This window comes from Myotis nattereri, assembly GCF_964212035.1.
Source record: "Myotis nattereri genome assembly, chromosome: 2".
NCBI classification, from domain to species: Eukaryota; Metazoa; Chordata; class Mammalia; order Chiroptera; family Vespertilionidae; genus Myotis; species Myotis nattereri.
The window spans coordinates 50958080-50979948 of NC_138076.1; the positions used below are offsets into that span (position 1 = coordinate 50958080).

The following is a 21869-nucleotide window of genomic DNA, read 5'->3' on the forward strand; positions in this document are numbered from 1 at the left end:
CCAGTCCTCTACTATAGGACACTTTGGTTGTTTCCATCTCTTGGCCACCATGAATAATGCTGTAATGAACATAGGGGTACACATATCTTTGTGAATACATGTTTTTATGTTTTTCGGATATATTCCCAAGAGAGGAATCTTGTTACTTTAATGAAAACAAAAACATATTAAGTAAAAAAACTTTTTAATTTGGATATGAACCACATTTGTTATTGAATGATGGGGTATAAATGCACTTGAACATAAATGTTTTTAATGTGCTATGATAGCCCCATGGCTATGTGTTGCCAAATAGTTTTAGAAATTTAATTTTTTTTTGAGTGATGAAACAATTACTATTAAAATCTCTTGCTGGTTGAAAGGAAATACAGCCTTACAAATGTCAAATAGAACTTCCCAAAAAGAAGAAATATCTTCTTTGTTGATAATTTCTCTACAGAAAATTGTGCTATTGTATAAGAAATCAATATATTTAGTCAAGAAACTGGGACACCTCTGACTAACTTTGCATGTGGCCCCCTTTATAATTGCATATTTTGTGGTCAGGATGGAAATCTTCTTTCTTCCTCTCATCCACTGATATAATTTAAGAAAGAATGCCCTAACCGGTTTGGCTCAGTGGATAGAGTGTCGGCCTGCAGACTCAAGGGTCCCAGGTTCGAGTCCGGTCAAGGGCATGTACCTTGGTTGCGGGGCACATCCCCAGTAGGGAGTGTGCAGGTGGCAGCTGATCAATGTTTCTCTCTCATCGATGTTTCTAACTCTCTATCCCTCTCCCTTCCTCTCTGTAAAAAAATCAATAAAATATATTTTTAAAAAAAAGAAAGAAGAAGTCACAGGGAAAAAATCATCACAAATAACTATAAATAAATGTTCTAATGTTTTGAGAAAAACTAAGGAAATATAGGAAACTCTACAAACATGTCTTAATTGCATTGTATTATCTTTCAGAAAAGTGCTCCTTGAAAGCCATTTTAAACTGACCTAAAAGATTGCCTCACTTATGTTAGTCTCTTTTTAAATCACATAATCAAATATCTGTAAACACATGAATCCTTCATCTATTATAATACAATTTAAGGAAACTATCAGTCAAAATTGAGATTAGACTTCTGTAAGATTTACACCATTTAAATATTTCTGATTAAACACTGAAATGGAAAACATCCTATAGATTTACACAGAGGTTGACAATCTCTGATCCTACCTTTGACAACAATAGCAGTCATCATTTTTTTTCCAAATCAAGACGTTGAGAATTCAGCTAAGCTAATCCATGGTATTGCTGCTTGCATATCTATTTGGTTTGATCAAGCTGTTTGCAGGGAATTTAAAGTGAAATTAACCACATCATACAAATGAACCCTTTAGACAGCAGCCCACACAGTCACAGCAGATGTAAGTCCCTCATAAGACTTCGCCAACAACCCTTGTAATCAAGTCTCTTCTGCTTCCAAATGCCTTCCTTTTATGTGCCACTTAAGAAGACCTCTGTGGGGCTCCCCCGAACCCCACTCTTTTGGTTTAAATTTTCAATCTGGACCCAGCTCAGCATCCACTGATGAACCTAACAAATGCATGTGTCCCAGGTCCTCACTGTCTGCACTCTACCCTGACCTTCCCCTATAGCTCCTTGAGGCATGTGACAGGTACTTCCTCCAGCAACTGTGAGAATAAACTTCTCAATTTTAATTTTATTTTACTTTTGTGTGTGGTCTGTTGTTGAACCGCAACCGCGACTCGCCATTCGACATTCTGTGCTCCACTTAATAAGTGTTAATTTGACAGACTCATAACAAGGTGTGAATAAATACCGTGTACTCTGACTGCTTGAATGAGAAATCAATTCTAGTGCAAACTAAATAAGAAAGGATTGTTTCATGATAAAAATATTAATAAGCATGCAGTATTCAATAGAGCAATAAAAGCACCTCAATAAGTATCACAGCATTTCTAAACCTTCTCATTGCCTTTAATTTGAAAGTGTTTATTGCATGTTGAATTTCTGTTCCTGCCTTGAAGATATACACTCGCATTCATTTCTAAGGTAAAATAAATTTTCCCTTATAATACTCCCTAAAAAATAGTTGTCTCCCTCACTATCCATAAAAATGTACTGCTGACTTGTGATTAAAGATGGCAGATTAAACATACTCATTTATATCATGTTCCTCTAAAACTCCACTAAAGTGATTTTTTAAAGATATAAACCTGTAAGAAAAATTTAAAAAGAAGAGAAGAAAATAAGCAGAAAAAAAATGTTGGAGGTTCAAGAGCAGATGCAGGGATGGTCACTAAATTAGCAGCCCTGAAAACGCCGCCTACTATATTGGCAGTTGGAAAAGTCAATGGACTGCTTGATTTATACTGCACAGGAATTTGCTGCATCAGGTATTTCAGCAGAATTCCACGCTAGATGTTCTTTCTCCTATTGCAGTTTTGCCAGACAGTATCTGCCAAGATTATGAATTAGGATAGGTCTGTGTCTCCAGAGTTCTAATCAACCCAAGATAAACCATAAAGTAAGAGGTAAACATGTACTCCTGGTGCAACAACCCAAACAATCAATATGACAACAATAAAAACACAAAAATTCCTGAACAACACCGAGGGAGACAAAGACGACTAGAATAAGGCCGAGGCAGCAGTTGAGGTAGACAATAAGGTGACATTAACAGGTAAAGTTGTAGAAAATTTTCAAAATTCACCCATTTTCTTTTCTTTTTTTTTTTTTTTTTTACTCTTTTGGAATGACTACTGAGTGTCTCTGGAGTTTGCAGAAATAGCCTTGACCACTGATGCTGCACCAGGTGGTGTCCACTGAATAAATATCAAAGTAATATAAAATCACTGGGAAGTGAGTGATAAGAGAAAAAAGTGCAAACTAGCATTCTGGTATTAGATACTCACCGTTTAACTCTAAAACCTAGGAAGGTATGCTGTAAAGTAATGAGCTCCTTTGCTTCCGATACAACTTCTTCCGAAGAGTTAAAAGTGAAACACTTATCGTTCGGGCTACTTTGTGGAAAAGGCAGACAGGGTGGCCAGCCCAGCAGAAGTCATTATCTAAATCTTTTTCATTTGTACTCAGAATAGCATGAAGCGGAGAGCAGCCAGAGCTGTCATAGAAAGCAATGTCACTCAGACAGTGAAGTGGGGAGCCAAGGGCAATGAAGACAAGCAGAAGGACCCATGTTTTGCCAGGTTATCTTTTATTTATATTAAAAACCTTTATTTAATGTAAACATTTTCATGGAAGTCTATCAAATATGCCAAAAAAAAGAAAGAAAAGAAAAAAAAAGAAACGTGTGGCTAAAATACTGAATTTAGCAGAAGGGGTAATAAAAATCATTTTGTGTTTCTACAAGATGGCTTTCTTGTAAGTGTTTATGACACACCATACCTCTCCCCAAAATAGCACATCATCACAATGTACTTAGAAATGTTTATGTTTTCTAGAAGTTTACAATTTTAAATGATATGAGGAAGGTTCCTTCATAATTTCATGTAAGAAATCCACTGCTTTTGGACAACACTAATAAAATATCATCATCTATTATGATAAAATAAATATATAATATTTACACACATTTTGTTGTATGCATAGTATTTTTCAATACATCTGATTTTTATGATATAAAAATAACGATTTATTAAAATAATATTTATTACATAAAATATAGAGTAATTTATTTACTTATATTTAGTAAATAAATTAAAATATATTTCTAGGATACTAAGATTTCTTGAGTGGTACAAAAGACAAAAATATATTATTATTTTTTGTTGTTAATCCTCACCCAAGGATATTTTTTCCATTGATTTTTAGAGACAGTGGAAGGGAGGGAGGAATGGGAGAGAGAGAGAAATTTCGAGGTGAGAGAGACACATTGATTGATTGTCTCCTGCACACATGGGGGACTGACCCTGTAATCCAGATACATGCCCTTGACCAGCAATCTAATCCGCAGCGACCCTTAAGTTCATGGCTGACACTAACTACTGAGCAAACTGGCCAGGGCCGAAAATACTAGTATATTATTATGTAACTAGAGGCCTGGTGCACAGATTCATGCACATTGAAAGAAGATTAATTAGAAGAAATATTTTAGAGGCCGGGAAGGGACCACGGGAGATTGGCCAGCCTGGGAAGGACAGCAGAAGGTTGGCTCCAGAGCATGTCTGGCCCGTCTCGCTCAGAACTGATTGGCCAGACCCCAGCAGCAAGCTAACCTACTGGTCAGAGCATCTGCCCCTTGGTGCTCAGTGAGTGTCATATATAGACTAGTCAAACAGTGGAACAGTCAGAGGGACTGTTATATTAGCTTTTATATACATATAGACTAGAGGCCCCGTGAACAAAAATTTGTTCACTTGGCGGGGGGGTCTCTCAGCCCGGCCTGTGCCCTCTCGCAGTCTGGGACCCCTCAGGGGATGACCACCTGCTGGCTTAGGCCCGCTCCCCGGGGGATTGGGCCTAAGATGGCCATCAGACATCCCTCTGGCAGCCCGGCAGCCCTCGGGGGATGTCCACTTGCCAGCAGGGAGCAGGCCTAAGCTGTAGTCGGACATCCTTAGCACTGCTGAGGAGGCAGGAGAGGCTCCCACCACCACCGCTGTACTGGCAGCTGTCAGCCTGGCTTGTGGCTGAGCAGAGCTCCTCCCATGTGAGAGTGACCTGACCACCAGAGGGCAGCTCCTGCACTGAGAGTCTGCCCCCTGGTGGTCAGTGTTTGTCATAGTGACCAGTCATTCCCAGTCTTTCTGCTGTTAGGGTCAGTTTTCATATTACCCTTTTGTTATATAGGATAGAGGCCTGGTGCACGGGTGGGGGCTGGTTGGTTTGCCCTGAAGGGTGTCCCAGATCAGGGTGGGGGTCCCGCTTGGGTGCCTGGCCAGCCTGGATGAGGGGGATGATGGCTATTTGCAGCTGGTCACACCCCCTTCAGGGTGGGGGTCCCGCTTGGGTGCCTGGCAGCCTGGATGAGGGGATGATGGCTGTTTGCAGGCTGGTCACATACCCTTCAGGGTGGGCATCCCCACTGGGGTGCCTGGCCAGTCTGGGTGAGGGGCTGAGGGCAGTTTTCAGGCTGGCGGTGACTGAAGCTCCCAATCTCTCCTTTTTTTCTTTTTTTTATTCTGGGATTTATTTGCCTTCTATGGCTGTCACTGGAGCTGAGAGCTGGCTTTAGCTCTGAGGCTCAGCTCCAGCTCTGAGAACTCAGCTGCTGAAAGCAGGTATCTGGGTTTGTTTGGGTTCTATAATTGTAACACTGTTGAGGTCCTGCTCGCTCCAGCTCTGACGGCTGAAAGCAGGTTTCTGGGGTTCTACAATTGCAACATTGTTTCTTAGAGTGCAGCTCAGAGGCCAGCAGCGCCAGGCGGGGAACCTTGCCTTCCTCCATCACTGGAGCAAGCAAGCCTCCTGTTTGCTTCAGCTGCCTGCCTGCCGGCCGCCATCTTGATTGGCAGTTAATTTGCATATCTCGCTGATTAGCCAATGGGAAGGGTAGCAAAGTTATGGTTAATTACCATGTTTCTCTATTATTAGATAGGATGAGCAACTATAATCTCTTCTAATTCATAATTTTCAATATTGAAATTATAAACTTAAACCTATGGGCATCATTATAAATATTTCATGTGACTATTTCAGGATATTAGGTGCTTGAGATGTACTTTTTATTTATTTTAATTAGAGTAGTACTTTATATTTGAAGTGGCCATTTGAATGATTTAAATGTTAGAAAATGATAATTACATTTCTAATAGTATGCATAATATAAATACCTGCATACGGTGCTAAAGTAGGTTGTGATAAATGTAAAATAAAATATGCCTTTATACCATCATACAATTATTTATTAAATGACCCACAGTATTAGAAATTCCAAAATGGTCGATCACATAACTTATAATATGTACATTAAGTTAAAAATCACTTAAGGCCTAGGACACCCACTGTGTGAAAACAGAATGCTTTTATGCCAGATGCTTGTAAACACTGTCATAATTCAAAGACATATGAAACAGTTACAACCATTCCTCTGATCTATGTAAAAAGTTCTTCTGTCTTTAGGCAAATGGTGAGAAAATAAATGGATTCCTTCAAAGCATTTTCTAATTAGCTATGTGGAAACACACATTTGTAGTCAGTGTATTACATACACATTGGTTTGAAAAAAGGAACTAATTAGTACCATGTAATATACAGCACCATTTCTCTCATTTTCAATAACTGAAGTTTTAAGGGCCTTAAGAAATGAAGATAATCTAATTTTTAAAAATAAATAAAAAGCTCAGTTTTAATTAGAAATTGAAATAGCTTTAAGGGCTCACTAAGCAATGAATTCTAAATTCTTCTTATTTAGACAAATTTAATATGTAAGTGTGGATAATAAATCTACTATATGATATCTTTTTTGTTCTTTTACTTTTTCAATGTAAGAAAATGTAACAGCTTTGTAAAAATGGTATTAAAAGTCTTCCACTAAATATTTTCTTGACTGCAACATAATTTGATCAATTAAAATACATCTATTTTCAACTATGTGCATGGTGTCTTTTATTTTTCCCAAAGCCTAGGAAATATTGTTGTTGTTGTTGTTTTTATTTTAACTTATTGTTGAAAGTATTACAGATGTCCCATTTGTTTGTTTGTTTGTTTTTCATTAACCTCCTCTATCCTGTACCCACCCTTCCCAGGCCTTCACCACTCTGTTGCCTGTGTCCACAGATTGTGCACAAAATATATTATTAATACCTGATATAAGTCCTTAGTTCCCCTCCCCCCTCCATACCCCCTCAGTCCCTCTGAAATTTGTCAGTCTGTTCCATGCTTCTATGACTCTGGATCTACCATGTGATGCTTGTCTTTCTCTGACTGACTTATTTCGCTTAGCATGATACTCTCCAGGTCCCTCCATGCTGTCTCAAAGGGCAGGAGGCATTATAAAGCACAGAGAAAATATAGCATTGTTTCCATCAACAAATGCTCAGAAAGGGAGCCAAATACCATGCCTTCAATTTCTAAAAGAAGCAAAGTATTATGATTTGACCTATACAAATCCAGTCTCACTCCATACTAAAGAAGCAACACCCTCCACACATTCACACACACTGATGGGAGAGAACCTGAAACTCAAATGGTTAAATAGCTTGCCAAAGTCATATAGCTACTTTGCATTATAATAGAATTTCGATGAACCTAGGTTTCTCAAACTGCAAAAGCACATTCTCACTATGACTGTTAGATTGCCACTTCATAGTACCTTGAATTACCATAACAAGTAAATATGTATACTCTAGTAAAAGAGATAAAACATACATCTATAAAATAGAACATGCTAGCAGTTCAGACCCAGGTATCATTGACATAGGTGTGCACATGTGTGTGTGTCTGTTTTTCTATTACAAGTATATATATTTTTTAACTCTGTCAGAAAACAAAGCTAAAAGTAGCTTAAATGACCTACTATCGTCAGACATGATAAAGAAAATTTTAGATATTTGAAAGTTTACAAAAGGTTAATTGAAATAATAAAATTATAATTAGCCGTAAGCAATTTAAGACTAGAAGGAATTATACAAGCTATAGAATTGAAATATAGTGTGAGCTTTGAAGTATGTGTTGGCATAATTATGTGGAAAATTTTCTCCTATGTGATGAACAGAAAGAATAACATAGAATCCATTCAAAGGCAATGATTTTTCTTCACTAGTATGATACCTTAAGGATTAAAGAATCAGGAGAAAATCATCTAATAACCTACATGTAGAGATATCAAGTTAAGGTTTTAATGCCATTTAAGTGACTAACATAAAAAACAACAACTCTGCACTGTAGGTAGTGAACATAATTACAGAGCAAAGCTAAGAGAATATGATTTTGGAAAATTTAGTTTTCTGTGAAGAACTTCTAATATTTTGTATTGTTTTGTTTTGTTTTGTGTGTGTGTGTGTGTGAGAGAGAGAGAGAGAGAGAGAGAAAGAGAGAGAGAGAATTATTTACACATGGATTATTTTTCTTATTCAATCTCTTCAGTACATATCAAAATACAATTACCAACAAATAAAGTAAGATTAAATTAAAGTGCAACTGGAGCAGAATCATTTCTAGTGACTAATTATACATATAACACCATGCAAAGCAAGGAATCAATGACTCTGAACTGAATAATAAGGATTGAAAAATAAAATAAAATACTTTATTTGAACTGGAGATCCAGCAGAAGCTATGAAACAGCTTCTCAAATATTTTACAGCTTTCAATGAAAAATATATAGAAAAAAATAATTTGTGCACCAACTTTTAATAAAATCTAATTAAATACTATGCATTTAAATAATGAAAGCACTATGTGACTAAACATTTTCAGATTTCTATCTCTTACCTCATTAGGAAATAACAGTCAATTCCTTTTATGTCCCTAAATATTGTATTTGGAATCTTGCAGAAATGACATTTTTAGCATATGTAGGTCAATATACTCTGAATTTAGTTTATTGATATTCTTTGATTAATTTTTAATATTAAATTATTTCTACAAATTTCATCATCATTAACACAACAGATTAACTTTCCACCTCCTTCCCATGCTCTAGGTAAAGCTGAATTATTTTTTCCTTCCTTATTGACTGCATTGCATTTTATTTATACCCTGGTTTAGTAGCTATCACATTTTACTATAAGATTTTAAACCTTCTAATACAGTGGTTCTCAACCTTCTTAATGCCGTGACCATTTAATACAGTTCCTCATGTTGTGGTGACCCCCAATCATAAAGTTATTTTCGTTGCTACTTCATAACTGTAATTTTGCTACTGTTATGAATCATAATGTAAATATCTGATATGCAGGATGTATTTTCAATGTTACAAATTGGACATAATTAAAGCATAGTGATTAATCACAAAAACAATATATAATTATATATGTGTTTTCTGATGGTCTTAGACAACCTCTGTGAAAGGGTCGTTCGACCCCCAAAGGGGTCTCGAACCACAGGTTGAGAACCGCTGTTCTAATAAATAGTTTATGAATTTTCTGAGATCAAGACTAAGTGCATTATTTTCATCAGTTATCTTATTAATGAGAAACATGCCTACCTTATCAGGTGTATGGTACTCAAAGTAATTAAATAATTGCATTTATTTTAACCTCATCAATTTACTGGATTATGCCTAGACATGATACTAAATATAAACACTATTTCTGCTCAACCATTCATGAACCCAATACACTTATTTATAAATAAGGGTTGTAACTGTAAAATGAAATGCAACAACAACAAAAAACTTACTTGCACACAACATACACACACACACTAATCATATTCTCCCACTTTATTCATGCAGTTGTCTTTACCTAGAATGCCTTCCTCTATTACTAGATGGCAAAATTCCACCATCAAGATCCCATAAAAACCAATGAAACTTGAGACTCACTGTGGCCATTCTTATGCATATTCTTCCTCCCCACTTTTTTTTTAATAATATATCCTAGGATCTCAAAAATAGTATCATTTAATATTTGATTGTTCTTTAAATTTTAAAAAAAATCTTAGTATTTTTCTTCCTTTCTCTTTCTAACTACAACCTATGTTTATATATTTACTAGAGGTCCAGTGCACAAAAATTTGTGCACTCAGGGGATTTTCTCAGCCTGGCATGTGCCCTCTCACAGTCTGGGACCCCTTGGGGGATGACCACCTGCTGGTTTAGGCCCGCTCCCTGGGGAATTGGCCCTAAGCTGGCAGTCAGATATCACTCTGGCAGCCCGGGAGCCCTCGGGGGATATCCACTTGCCAGCGGGGAGCAGGCCTAAGCTTCAGTAAGACATCCTTAGCGCTGCTGAGGAGGCAGGAGAGGATCCTACCACCACCACTGTACTGGCAGCTGGCAGCCTGGCTTGTGGCTGAGCAGAGCTCCCCCTGTGAGAGCGCACTGACCACCAGGGGACAGTTCCTGCATTGAGCCTCTGCCCCCTGGTGGTCAGTGTGTGTCATAGTGACCAGTCATTCCCAGTCTTTCTGCTGTTAGGGTCAGTTTTCATATTATCCTTTTACTATATAGGATAGAGGCCTGGTGCACAGGTGGGGGCTGGCTGGTTTGCCCTGAAGGGTGTCCCGGATCAGGGTGGGGGTCCCACTGGGGTGCCTGTCCAGCCTGGGTGAGGGGCTGATGGCTGTTTGAAGGCTGGTCGAGGCCCCCCCCCCCCAGTGGGGATCCTCTCCCCATGGAGGTTTGGCCAGCCTGGGTGAGGGGCTAATCCCTGTTTTCAGCTGGCCACACCCCCTTTAGGGTGGGGGGTCCCCACTGGGGTTCCTAGCCAGTCTGAGTGAGGGGTAGGGCCGTTTTCAGGCTGGCCAAGCCCACCAGCAATGGAAGCTCCCAGCCTCTCCTTTTTCTCTCTTTTTTTAAATTCTGGGATTTATTTACCTTCTATAATTGAAACTTTGTTGCCTTCAGTGGAGCTCAGAGCCGGCCGGGAAGTTTGGCTTCCTCCATCACTGGAGCAACCAAGCCTCCTGCTTGCTTCAGCTCCGTGGCTGCCGGCCGCCATCTTGGTTGGGTTAATTTGAATATAGTCGCTCTGATTGGCTGGTGGGTGTGGCTGAGGTATAGCAAAGGTATGGTCAATTTGCATGTTTGTCTTTTATTAGATTAGATGAAAGATCTTGTTGCTTACCTGTTAATCAAATATGTAATAGATCTATCATAAGATATATCATAGTGAAAATAGTGGGGGAAGAATTTTTTAAAAAATATTTTATTGATTTTTTACAGAGAGGAAGGGAGAGGTATAGAGAGCCAGAAACATCAATGAGAGAGAAACATTAATCAGCTGCCTCCTGCACGCCCCCCACTGGGGATGTGCCCACAACCAAAGTAGATGCCCTTGACCAGAATCGAACCCAGGACCCTTGAGTCCGCAGGGCGATGCTCTATCCACTGAGCCAAACCATTCTGGCAGTGGGAAAATTTTTTAATTAAAAATGTAAAATAGTAGCTAGTTATCTTTTAAAAATCTACTCACCTGCCCAGCTAGTGTGGCTATGTGGTTGAGTATGAACCAAGAGGTCATAGTTCGATTCCCATACCCAGGTTGTGGGCTCAATCCCCAGTGGAGGTGTGCAGGAGGCAGCCCATTGATCATTCTCTCTCATCACTGATGTTTCTATCTCTATCTCCCTCTCCCTTCCTCTCTCTGAAATCAATAAAACATATATTTTTTTTAAAATCTACTCACCTTTCCATTTATTATAACTACTTATTAGAGTGTCTTTTCTAAATTAAATTGATTTCAGAGAGGACAAAAGAGGGAGAGAAAGAAACATCAAGACATCAATGAGCCCTAGCTGATCTAGCTCAGTGTATAGAGCGTTGGCCTGTGGACTGAAGGGTCCCAGGTTCGATTCCAGTCAAGGGCACATGCCTGGGTTTCTATCTTTCTTGCCCTCTCCCTTCCTTGCTGAAGTCAATAAAAATATTTTTAAAAAGAAAAAGAAACATCAATGATGAGAGAGAATCTCAATCAGCTGCCTCCTGCACGCTCCCGACTGGAGATGGAGCCCACAACCTAGAAATGTGCCTTGACCAGGAATTGAACCATGACATCTTGGTTCACAGGTCAATGCTCAACCACTGGGCCACACCAGCTGAGATCAAATATTTTTCTAACTTTTCTCTACATCCCTTTGTGGCCTAAATAAGTGACTTAAAGAAATTATATGAAATTGACATTTTAGTGTTTGTCGGGTGATTCCTTCCACAACCCGCGTGGAGTAGGGTTCGGTATCTGAAAGAGGAGCCGCACAACAAATGAGAGAAAAAGACACGAGATAATTTTGCAATATTGGGGGACCAGGCGGGCAAGTCCCGAAAGACTTCCACTGATGCTCAGGCCGATCCAACCTTTTATTTGGTCTAGGGTAGCCCTAGGGTGAGGAGGTTTGTTTGGGGTAGCCCTAGGGTAAGGAGGTTTGTTTGGGGTAGCCCTAGGGTAAGGAGGTTTCAATGACACAGGGATCAGCGGACAAATTCCAGGAATAGATTAAGTATCTGATTAGCTCATCAATAGGTTTCTGGGAGTAGGCAGGGTATCTGATTAACAATAATCAACAAGAATCTACATAAGTATCTAAGGAATTAAGGGAACTAAGGTGGGGGATGCTTCAACTATTATTACGTAAATTAACTGAGTGGTTCCTAGATTAACTGGGTGGTGCACAGCCCTGACCTTTGCTAGGACTTTGAAGGGCTACTAGCTTTTGGGGGTCTCTGTCTAAACTCAGCTAGTGAAGACGAATGGTCTCCGGCAGTGTTCATAAAATTCTGTTGGAACACAGTCATGCAAAGATGGACAGCCAGTTTAGAAGACAGTTTGGAAGTTTCTTATAAAACTAGGGAGACTTTATCTGACTGACTTATTTCACTTAGCATAATGCTCTCCAGGTTCATCCATGCTGTTGCAAATGGTAGGAGTTCCTTCCTTTTTACAGCAGCATAGTCATCCATTGTGTAGATGTACCACAGTTTTTAATCCACTCATCTGCTGATCTCACTCATTTGTGGAATATAATGAACAACATAAACTGATGAACAAAAACAGATCTAGAGACAAAGAAGCATTGATCAGACCATCAAACCTTAGAGGGAAAGCAGGGGATGGTGGGGGTAAGGGGGAGAGATCAACCAAAGGACTTGTATGCATGCATATAAGCATAACCAATGGACACAGACTCCAGGGGTGTGAGGGCATGAGTGGGGGGCCAGGGGGGCAAAAGGGGAATAAGGACACATATGTAATACCTTAATAAATAAAGAAAATAAAATATATATATATATATATAAATAAAATAAAATAAAAAAATAAATAAAAAATCTAGGGAGACTTATCATACAATCCAGAAATCACACTCCTAGGTATTGATTAAAAGGAATTGAAAACATGTCCACACAAAAACCTGAACACAGATGTTTATAGCAGCTTTACTCATAATTGCCAAAACACAGTAGCAACTAAGATATCTTTCAGTAGATGAATAGGTCAACTGCGGTACACCCAGAGAGGCCACAAAAAGTCACGGAATAAACTTAAATGTATATTGCTAAGTGAAAAAGCCAAACTGAGAAGGCTACATGCTGTATAATTCCAACTATTTGACATTCTAGAAATGGTAGAACTAGGGAGATAATAAAAACATCCATACCTTTCATGAATTACAGGGGAGGGAGGGTTCAATAAATGAAGCACACAAAAATTTTAAGGCAGTGAAATTATCTATATATATAAAAGCCTAAGTGACCATTATGACCAAATGACCAGAACAACCGGAATGACCGGTCAACCAGTCGCTATGACTCTCACTGACCATGAAGGGGAAGATGTTCAACAAAGGAGCTACCCCCTGATGGTCAGTGCACTCCCACAGCCAACCTCCCATGGTCAGCCAACCTTCCGTCGCCCTCCCCCCTGCCAGTTATCCCCCAGATAGACCCCTATTGGGGGGCCAGCCAGCCAACCTCCTGGGGTCCCTCCCCCCAGCTGGCTGGCCCCCCAATAGGCCTCAATTGTTGGCCAGGCCGAGGAACCCCACCTGTGCATGAATTTGTGCACCAGGCCTCTATTTCTATATAATAATACAATAGTGCATATACGTCACTATATATGTGTAAAAACTCATATACTTTACATCACCAAGAGTATCAATGTAGGTTAGTCCATTATAAAAAAAAAAAAAAAAAAAGGTACCACCATGGCATAGGATATCAATAGCATGTGTGGGAAAAGGGGATGTATGGGAGCTCTCTATACCTTCTACTCAATTTTGCTGTTACCTACAACTTATTTTAAAATGATAATTTATTAATAATTTTTAAAATGTTGTGACAGATGGCAAGGCCTGCAAAGTTGATAATGTGTATTGTTCAGTATATTAAGAAAAAAAATGTTCACTAATACCTGATTTAGAATAGCATATACAGGGTAGGGCAAAAGTAGGTTTACAATTGTGAGTACATGAAACAGATACTTTATTCTTATATTATTAAGTGTTATTCATTGTATTATTTTCCATATAAATAACTGTAAACCTACTTTTGCCCCACCTTGTATATTCTTTCTAAACCATGGGTTTCATCATGGCATACCCTGTTTAAAATCCTATGCTTATACTGATTATTTTCAAGACTATTTCCCACAACAGATGTTTCTCTTGTTCAGCAATGCCGTTGGCCATGACACTTGCTATTCTCATAACCCCCATTTTATTCTTGCTTGGCATTCTTAAACTTCATATGTAAATACACTTCTTCTAAAAGGACTTTCATGACATTCTTCCCCCAAATGTACTTTTGTCTAAGTTAAACACAAAAATATAACCTCTTAAACCTTAATTTTTATTTTATGGTACTAAGTCAATTAAAAGTATATCATTTATTTTGATTATTTGTTCAAAGCTTGAAAAAATTTACTATAGCATAAACTCTATGTAGTAAAGGAACTATTATAAAACTAAATATTATTCTAGTAAAATACCTCATATATAATAGGCAAAATATAATTATTTTTGAATAAACAAATTAGCTTCCTGAAAGTAAATGCTGATAAATTTGACCCCTTACTTCTGTCCTGATGTGGTCTCTTAGATCCCTTGGTCACTTAACTTAATATAGTCCTTGTGCCTCTTTTCCATACTTTTTATTCTTTTATTTTTGTTCCTTACTCTACTGGATGCACCTTATAGAAATGAACATATTTAATAATCATCAGATCTTTGCCAATAGTCTGACATATACTAGGCTCTCAATAAATCTTCACTGAATAATTAAATCTATTTTAATTTCCCTGCCTACTCTCTCTAATTCTGAAAAATGCATTATATGTATTTTGTCCTTCACAGAGCTAACACAGTGCTAAAAATTTAAATAAATGTTCAATAAGTACTTGTCAGTCATTAAAAAATAGTTTTTATGTTTCTGTTCATCTCAAATTAAGGGATTTCCATACTTTCTAGTCAGAAAAATATTTTCATAGGGTAATACAACCATTCTTGCATTTCTTTAATATTAAAATCTTCAACTCTTTTAGCTGTCTATGCAATACTTTCCTTCTTAAAAAAAAAAATTAATGATTAATTGATTTTTAGAGAGAAAAAGGAAGGGAGAGAGAAACATCAATTTGTTGTTCCACTTATTTTTTTAAATAATTCTTTATTGTGGAAAATATTACATACACCCCTTTTTCCCCCTTTGACCCCCTTCACCCACACCCTGCCCCCTGCTCCTGTCTTTTACCACCCTATTGTCTGTGTCCATGGATTATGCATATATGCATACAAGGTTTTTGGTTGATTACCTCCAACCCACCCACCCTTCCCCACCTTCCCTCTGAGATTCCACACTCTTTTCCATGCTTCCATGTCTCTGGATCTACTCTGTTCATCAGTTTATTTTATTACTTAGATTTTACATATGAGTGAGATCATGTGTTCCATTTAGTTTGCATTCCTTGGTTGATTCTTATATGTGTACTGACCGGGTATTGAATCTGAAACCTTGTTGTAACAGGACAGTTCTCTAACCAACTGAACTTCCTGTCCAGAGCTTCTCCTTTTTTTAATTGCCCTACTCAATTCAAGATTATCAAACCTCATAAAATATTTGTCTTCATAATGACTCTGAACCTTAGTATATCATGCTTGCTTTATTAACATCTCCTTCTAAACTGTTTTTCTGATTCCAATAATTCTTGTACATATCAACCAATATAATATTATAGGACAAATATTGCCCAAGCAAAAAATATTACATTTCTATTGTCTAAAAATTACCTAAATTAAAAGACATCCACAAGTTGACCTTACATGTGATCTACAGCTTGATAGAATTATTCATATACTTTATCCTCTGGATCTAATAAACTCATTTTTTAAATCATAAATACCATTTTATCTTACAAGGCCCTTGTATTTTCTCAATTTCTGCTCTTCTTGATGGTTTCCAAATATAAAATTAAAATATTTTATTCCAGTTAACATTCTTAATCATGTCCTTCAGACATAGTGCATTTATTTTACAGGCTTTCTAGTAACAATTTAACCCAAAATTATTTTGCCCCTGCCAAATATACCTTCTTTCAATCCATTTTTTTCTTTCAGAATCCATTTGAAGTTTAAGAGCTCATGATTCCATAGGAAAGGCAAAGCTTTCATCAATTATCAAGCAATAGAGATGAAAAGTGATAGATAAGTGGCAAGAGCTTTAGAGCAGTAAGTGCTTTGGGATTTTAAAAAGTCGGCACTAAAATTTGCTGCTTTGTGCTTAAGCCTTTGTCATTCACAAAGATTTTAAGTATTTTAATGACAGGTGAGAAATTAAGCAAATTACCATTATGTGCCCAAATATAAAGATTTCATTGATCCAATAAATTAAAAAATAAAATAATTATTCTACCCACCTATCACACAGAAACATTTTTTTTTTTTTTACAATGGAGAGTAACTGAAAAAAATTATCTCTGAAATCATTATACAAAAAAATTAAATTAATAAGAAAAGAATAATAATATAAAATATCAAAAAGTAACTTTAAATAGAATTGACTTGTTTGACAGAAACCATTGTAGCAAAGACCTTTCCTTAGACAAATCTAATAGGCAGTTAGACAGACATGAGCAGTGTAGGAACCAAAGGTCACCCAAGTGAGAAGCCCTGGGTGTCTAGCAAAAGGCAAAACTAGGATGGGACCTCCCCAACCAGGGTGACATTTTCATCCCTAGCATATTGCTGGTCATACAGTTTAAACATCCTGACCTTCTGTATTGATGGTCAGGCAGTTCAGACCCTCCCCTGACCTTCCCTCCCCTGGCATGTCACCAGTCATGTGGCAGACCCCTTCGTGGAGGAAGAAGGGGGGCCGGAAAATAGCTTCATATGTTTCCCTTACAAGACCGTGCACAGCCACTCCCTTAAGTATTAACCCCTCAAGACAATGAGGTTCTGGCCCAAATCAAATAATCTCAAGAACAAAGCCTTCAATCTGTTGACCACAGAGACGGAGTTTTAGTCAAGCTAGAGATAACAATTGTGTTTCCGTTTCAGGACCAGTAAAGCATCAAGGCCAGGTGGGTCAAGGCGAAGGCTGACATCAAGATCAACTGTAGTGACTAATGACCCCCTCCTCTGGCTCAGGATCCTGAAAGGAGACCAGGATCCTGAAAGGACACACTTGAAAATTGATGAGTATTCTATTGAGATCCTCCCCTGAGACCTTCCATAAAATCCCCACTTTTAGGAAACAGATAAAATCTTAAAACAAAGAACTCAGTGTGGCTCTCTCTCTCTGTAACATGCCTGAGCCTTTCCCTCTCTGCTTCCCCAGGCCAGTTTCCTTTGCTTCTCTTTCTCCCTTCTTTTGCCTGAGTACCTTATTTTTTGAGTCTAGGCAGCCCACCTGGCTTACTTCTTCCACGGCTTACTTCTCCTACACCCTTGACTTTCTAAAAAAACTTTCACTTGTATTTGAGTTCCTGGGCTCTGAATTCTTTTCTTAGCTGAACCGAAGAACCTCTAGCATCTGGTGCTGTTCCCAGTTAACACAACCACCCAATTTGCTACCACATTCTCATTTCATAAGATAAAGTGAGTAATCATCAGATAAACTTAAAAATATTCAAAATAATTCATACAACAGAGAAAATAAATAATACGCATTTATCATGAATCAAAAACTTTGATATATTCATTCAGAGAATCAAATGAAAAGGACATGTCTGACTTTTAAAGCAAAACAATTATTCAGAGGAATACTCAAGTCAAACAATAATCTTTGTATTTTGAGTGAACAAAGTTAATAATGAGATACAGAAATTGGAAACTTACATAAAAACAAATCTCATATTTTATATATTGCTCTACAACAAAGTGTTCGCCATTTCTAAAATAGTGTGTCAAATATTTTGAAAGCTTAAAAACTCAGAGGAATTTCCCTGACAGAAGAGATAAAAGTTGATAAGGAAATATCAGCTTGTTTTCCGGGTGATGACCATCTGTCTTTTTCCTGACATCTCCTTTGTCTGCAACATAACCTTTCATCACCCTTTCTCTTGGTAGAATAAAACCAACTTGAGTAAAAAATATTAGATATCACATTTAAAAATATATAGCCATTGCAACATTATATTCATGTCAGTGGATGAAAATATTACTGAAGAAAGCCTTTTATTAGTTACTCCTACTGACTCATATTAACAAATATTTGCTAATCTTTATAAACACACTATACTTTACACTCTTTGCCTATAATATCCCCTTCATTTAAAATGTCAAAACCTATCACTTCTGATAAACTGTGTGACGAATATCCTTAAGGGTTCAGGTTATTTAAGAAGTACTTATAAATCAAATTATAGTATATCTCCTTTAAAATATTTTATATGTTTTTATTGATTTCAGAAAGAGGAAGGGAGAGTAAGAGAGAGATTAAAAACATCAATGAGAGAGAATCATCAATCAGCTGCCTCCTGCATGTACCCTGCTGGGGATTGAGCCCGCAACCCAGGCATGTGCCCTGACTGGGAATCGAACCATGACCTCCTGGTTCATAGGACAATGCTCAACCACTGAGCCACACTGGCTGGACTGAGTAATTTTTATTTGGTTGAAATTAAATTTTTGTGTTTCCAAAGCCCCATTTTCCTCAGTCCAGCCATAGAAGTGTAGCTGGAGTTAGAGTAAAGCTAAAAGCAAAGCCATGCCCAGAGTTTCTGTTCCATGCAGGAGCAGAGTCCAGTACTGCATTAGGCTAGCTGCAGCCCATTAGTTCATTGTGTGTGTGTGGCGGAGGGGGGGGGGGGGGGGTCGGTCTGCATGGCCATGGGCCATGTGGGTGAATGCAAGGAAGCAGGAGCAAAAGAACCCCACAAGCCCAGAGTCACATGTCCCCCAAGAGAGTTTAGAGCACACAAGAGTGAACCGCTTTGTTTAGGAGGTCAGGTATTCCAAATTTTCACAGGCCTGCAGTGGCCATGCCCATTCTTGCTAACACCTTTGTCCCCAGGAGTGATTGACAGCGAGCGCCTTCACTAGTCTCCCCAACTTTACTGGGTATGAGTCTATTTCCCCCTGTCCAGTGTCCTTCCCCCAGTGTTCTGCAAGGTACATGCCTATAATGTCTAGCCTTCCCTTTGCTCCTTTCCTATTATTTTGTCTTTTTTAAAAAAATGTTTTTGTTGATTTCAGAGAGAGGAAGGGGGAGAAAGAAAGAGAGAGAGAGAGAGAGAGAGAGAGAGAGAGAGAGAGAGAGACATCACTCTCTTCCTCTCTCTAAAAATCAATAAAAACATTTTTTTTTAAAGAAGCAAGTACAGAGAATCATTGATCAGACCATCAAACCTCAGAGGGAAGGCAGGGGAGGGTGGGGTAAGGGGGAGAGATCAACCAAAGGACTTATATGCATGCATATAAGCCTAACCAATGGACACACAGGGCATGGGGAGGGGGGGGGGGAGAGGGCAGGCAATGAGGGGATAAGGACATATATGTAATACCTTAATCAATAAAGAAAAATAAATAAATTTAGAAGAAGAAGAAGAGGAAGGAGGAAAAGGAGGAGGAGGAGGAAGAGGAGGAAGGAGAAAAAGAAGAAAAAGAAGAAGAAAGAAAGAAAGAAAGAAAGAAAGAAAGAAAGAAAGAAAGAAGAAAGAGAGAGAGAGAGAGAGAGAGAGAGAGAGAGAGAGAGAGAGAGAGAGAGAGAGAGAGAGAGAGAGAGAGAGAGAGAAAGAAGAGAGAGAGAGAGAGAGAGAAAGAAAGAAAGAAAGAAGAAAGAAAGAGAGAGAGAGAGAGAGAGAGAGAGAGAGAGAGAGAGAGAAGAGAGAGAGAGAAAGAAAGAAAGAAAGAAAGAAAGAAAGAAAGAAAGAAAGAAAGAAAGAAAGAAAGAAAGAAAGAAAGGAAAAGAAAGAAAGAAAAAGAAGAGAAAGAGAAAGAAGGGAAAGAGAGAAAGAAATAACCTGTGACTGGAACAAGATCTTATTAAGAATAAATCTCGGGGCGGCTCCTCGGTGGGTGGCGGCGGTGGCCTGAGCGGTTCCTCCGGGCGCTGTTAATGTAGGGGCCCCGCCCGGCCCGGGGAGGATGGCGCCCTACGGTGGGGACCTGCCGCGTCGGAGGTACCCGGAGTCCGCTGTAGCGCCGGGGCACCAGTTTTAGGACAGGCCCGACTTCGACTCCTGCGGCCAGCTGGTGGAGGCGATAGAATGAGTATCAGATATTAGCAAGACATCTACAGAAAGAGGCCCAAGCTCCACACAATAATTCTGAATTCACAGACGATCTAAAGAAAACCATGGGCAAAATTGCAGCATGCTTGGAATTACGAAGTGCAGCTTTACAGTCCACACAGTCCCAAGAAGAATTTAAACTGGAGGACCTGAAGCAGCTAGAGCCAATCCTAAAGAATTCCCATAATAAAGAACCACCTTACCTATAATAAAGAATTCCCATCTGACGTGCAGCCTGTCCCCTTAAGAAGAATTTTAGCACCTGGTGAAGAAGAGAATTTGGAATTTGAAGAAGACGAAGAAGAGGGTGGTGCTGGAGCAGGTCTCCTGATTCCTTTGCTGCTAGATTTCCCGGTACTTTATTACCAAGGTTGCCGTCAGAACCAAGAATGACTTACTATCAGAATCGAGAAGATCCTTCTGAAAGATGCTGGGCAATGCATTGATAGCCATATCACAGTCAGTGTAAAGGATCCGAAGGGCACAATTTAACTCCTGTGCACGATACCCCTGTGGCTCCAAGAAAAGAAGATACAGCCCTAACCGGTTTGGCTCAGTGGATAGAGCGTCAGCCTTTAGACCAAAAGGTCCCAGGTTCGATTCCGGTCAAGGGCATGTACCTTGGTTGCGGGCACATCCCCAGGAGGGGGTGTGCAGGAGGCAGCTGATTGATGTTTCTCTCTCATTGATGTTTCTAACTCTCTATCCTTCTCCCTTCCTCTCTGTAAAAAATCAATGAAATATGTTTTTTTTTAAAAAAAAAAGAAAGAAAAGAAGATACATATGTTCCTTTTAATGTAGACATTGAGCTCCAGAAGCATGTTGAAAAATTAACCAAAGGGGCAGCTATCTTCTTTGAATCCAAACACTACAAGCCCAAAAAAAGTTTTATCAGTACCAAGTGTATCGCTTTCATGAAGATGGATGAAATGAAACCTGGGCCCATTGTAGTAGAACTATACATGAAACCCACTGATTTTAAAAGAAAGAAATTGCAATTATTGACCAAGAAACCACTTTATCTTCATCTACATCAAACTTCACACAAGGAATGACCCTGACATGAATAACCTGGAACTTCCGTGAATTTTACCATTCTCTAGGAACATCATAGCTCTGAGTAGAATCCTCTCCCTTCAGCAGGCAGGAAGCAGGCGGTGCCAGGCCAGTGGGCCCAAGGGAGTCGACTGCAAAGCTGTAGCACAGAATCTACATCCCGCACATCACTGACATGTAAGAGTCCTTTGGATACAGGCTTATTGTAGGTTTTGAAACATGTTTTCACTTTTCTATTGATTGTGCAGTTAATATTCTCTTTTCTAATTCACCACTACTGCCCTGCTTCCTGGGACAACACTATTGTGGGTGGGATGTGCTCATCTTCAACCTTATTACAGCAATAAGAATGTACTAGAGTTTACACATCTGTTCCCTTCTGCTCCACTATGCTCTTTTGGTTTTTTGAATTAATGTCAAACTTTGGGCCGATGTGGGTAGGATAGTATGAAACTGCTTTGGAGAGTTTGGAACAGTTATGCTGTCCTTGAAGTAAATTTCTAGGCTGCTCCTCAAAGGTGACCTAAGTTCAC

At 38.8% G+C, this 21869-nt stretch overlaps 1 pseudogene across 1 annotated transcript in view; it reads left to right on the plus strand.

The window, feature by feature from the left end:
• Nucleotides 1–21335, plus strand: part of LOC308513698 (axin interactor, dorsalization-associated protein-like) — a 137362-nt pseudogene extending 116027 nt beyond the window's left edge. The window contains exons 2-3 of the transcript in view: nucleotides 20190–20836; nucleotides 21050–21335. The product of the transcript in view is annotated as an axin interactor, dorsalization-associated protein-like (transcript). The remainder of the gene's footprint in view (nucleotides 1–20189; nucleotides 20837–21049) is intronic.
• The last annotated feature ends 534 nt before the right edge of the window (nucleotides 21336–21869 follow it).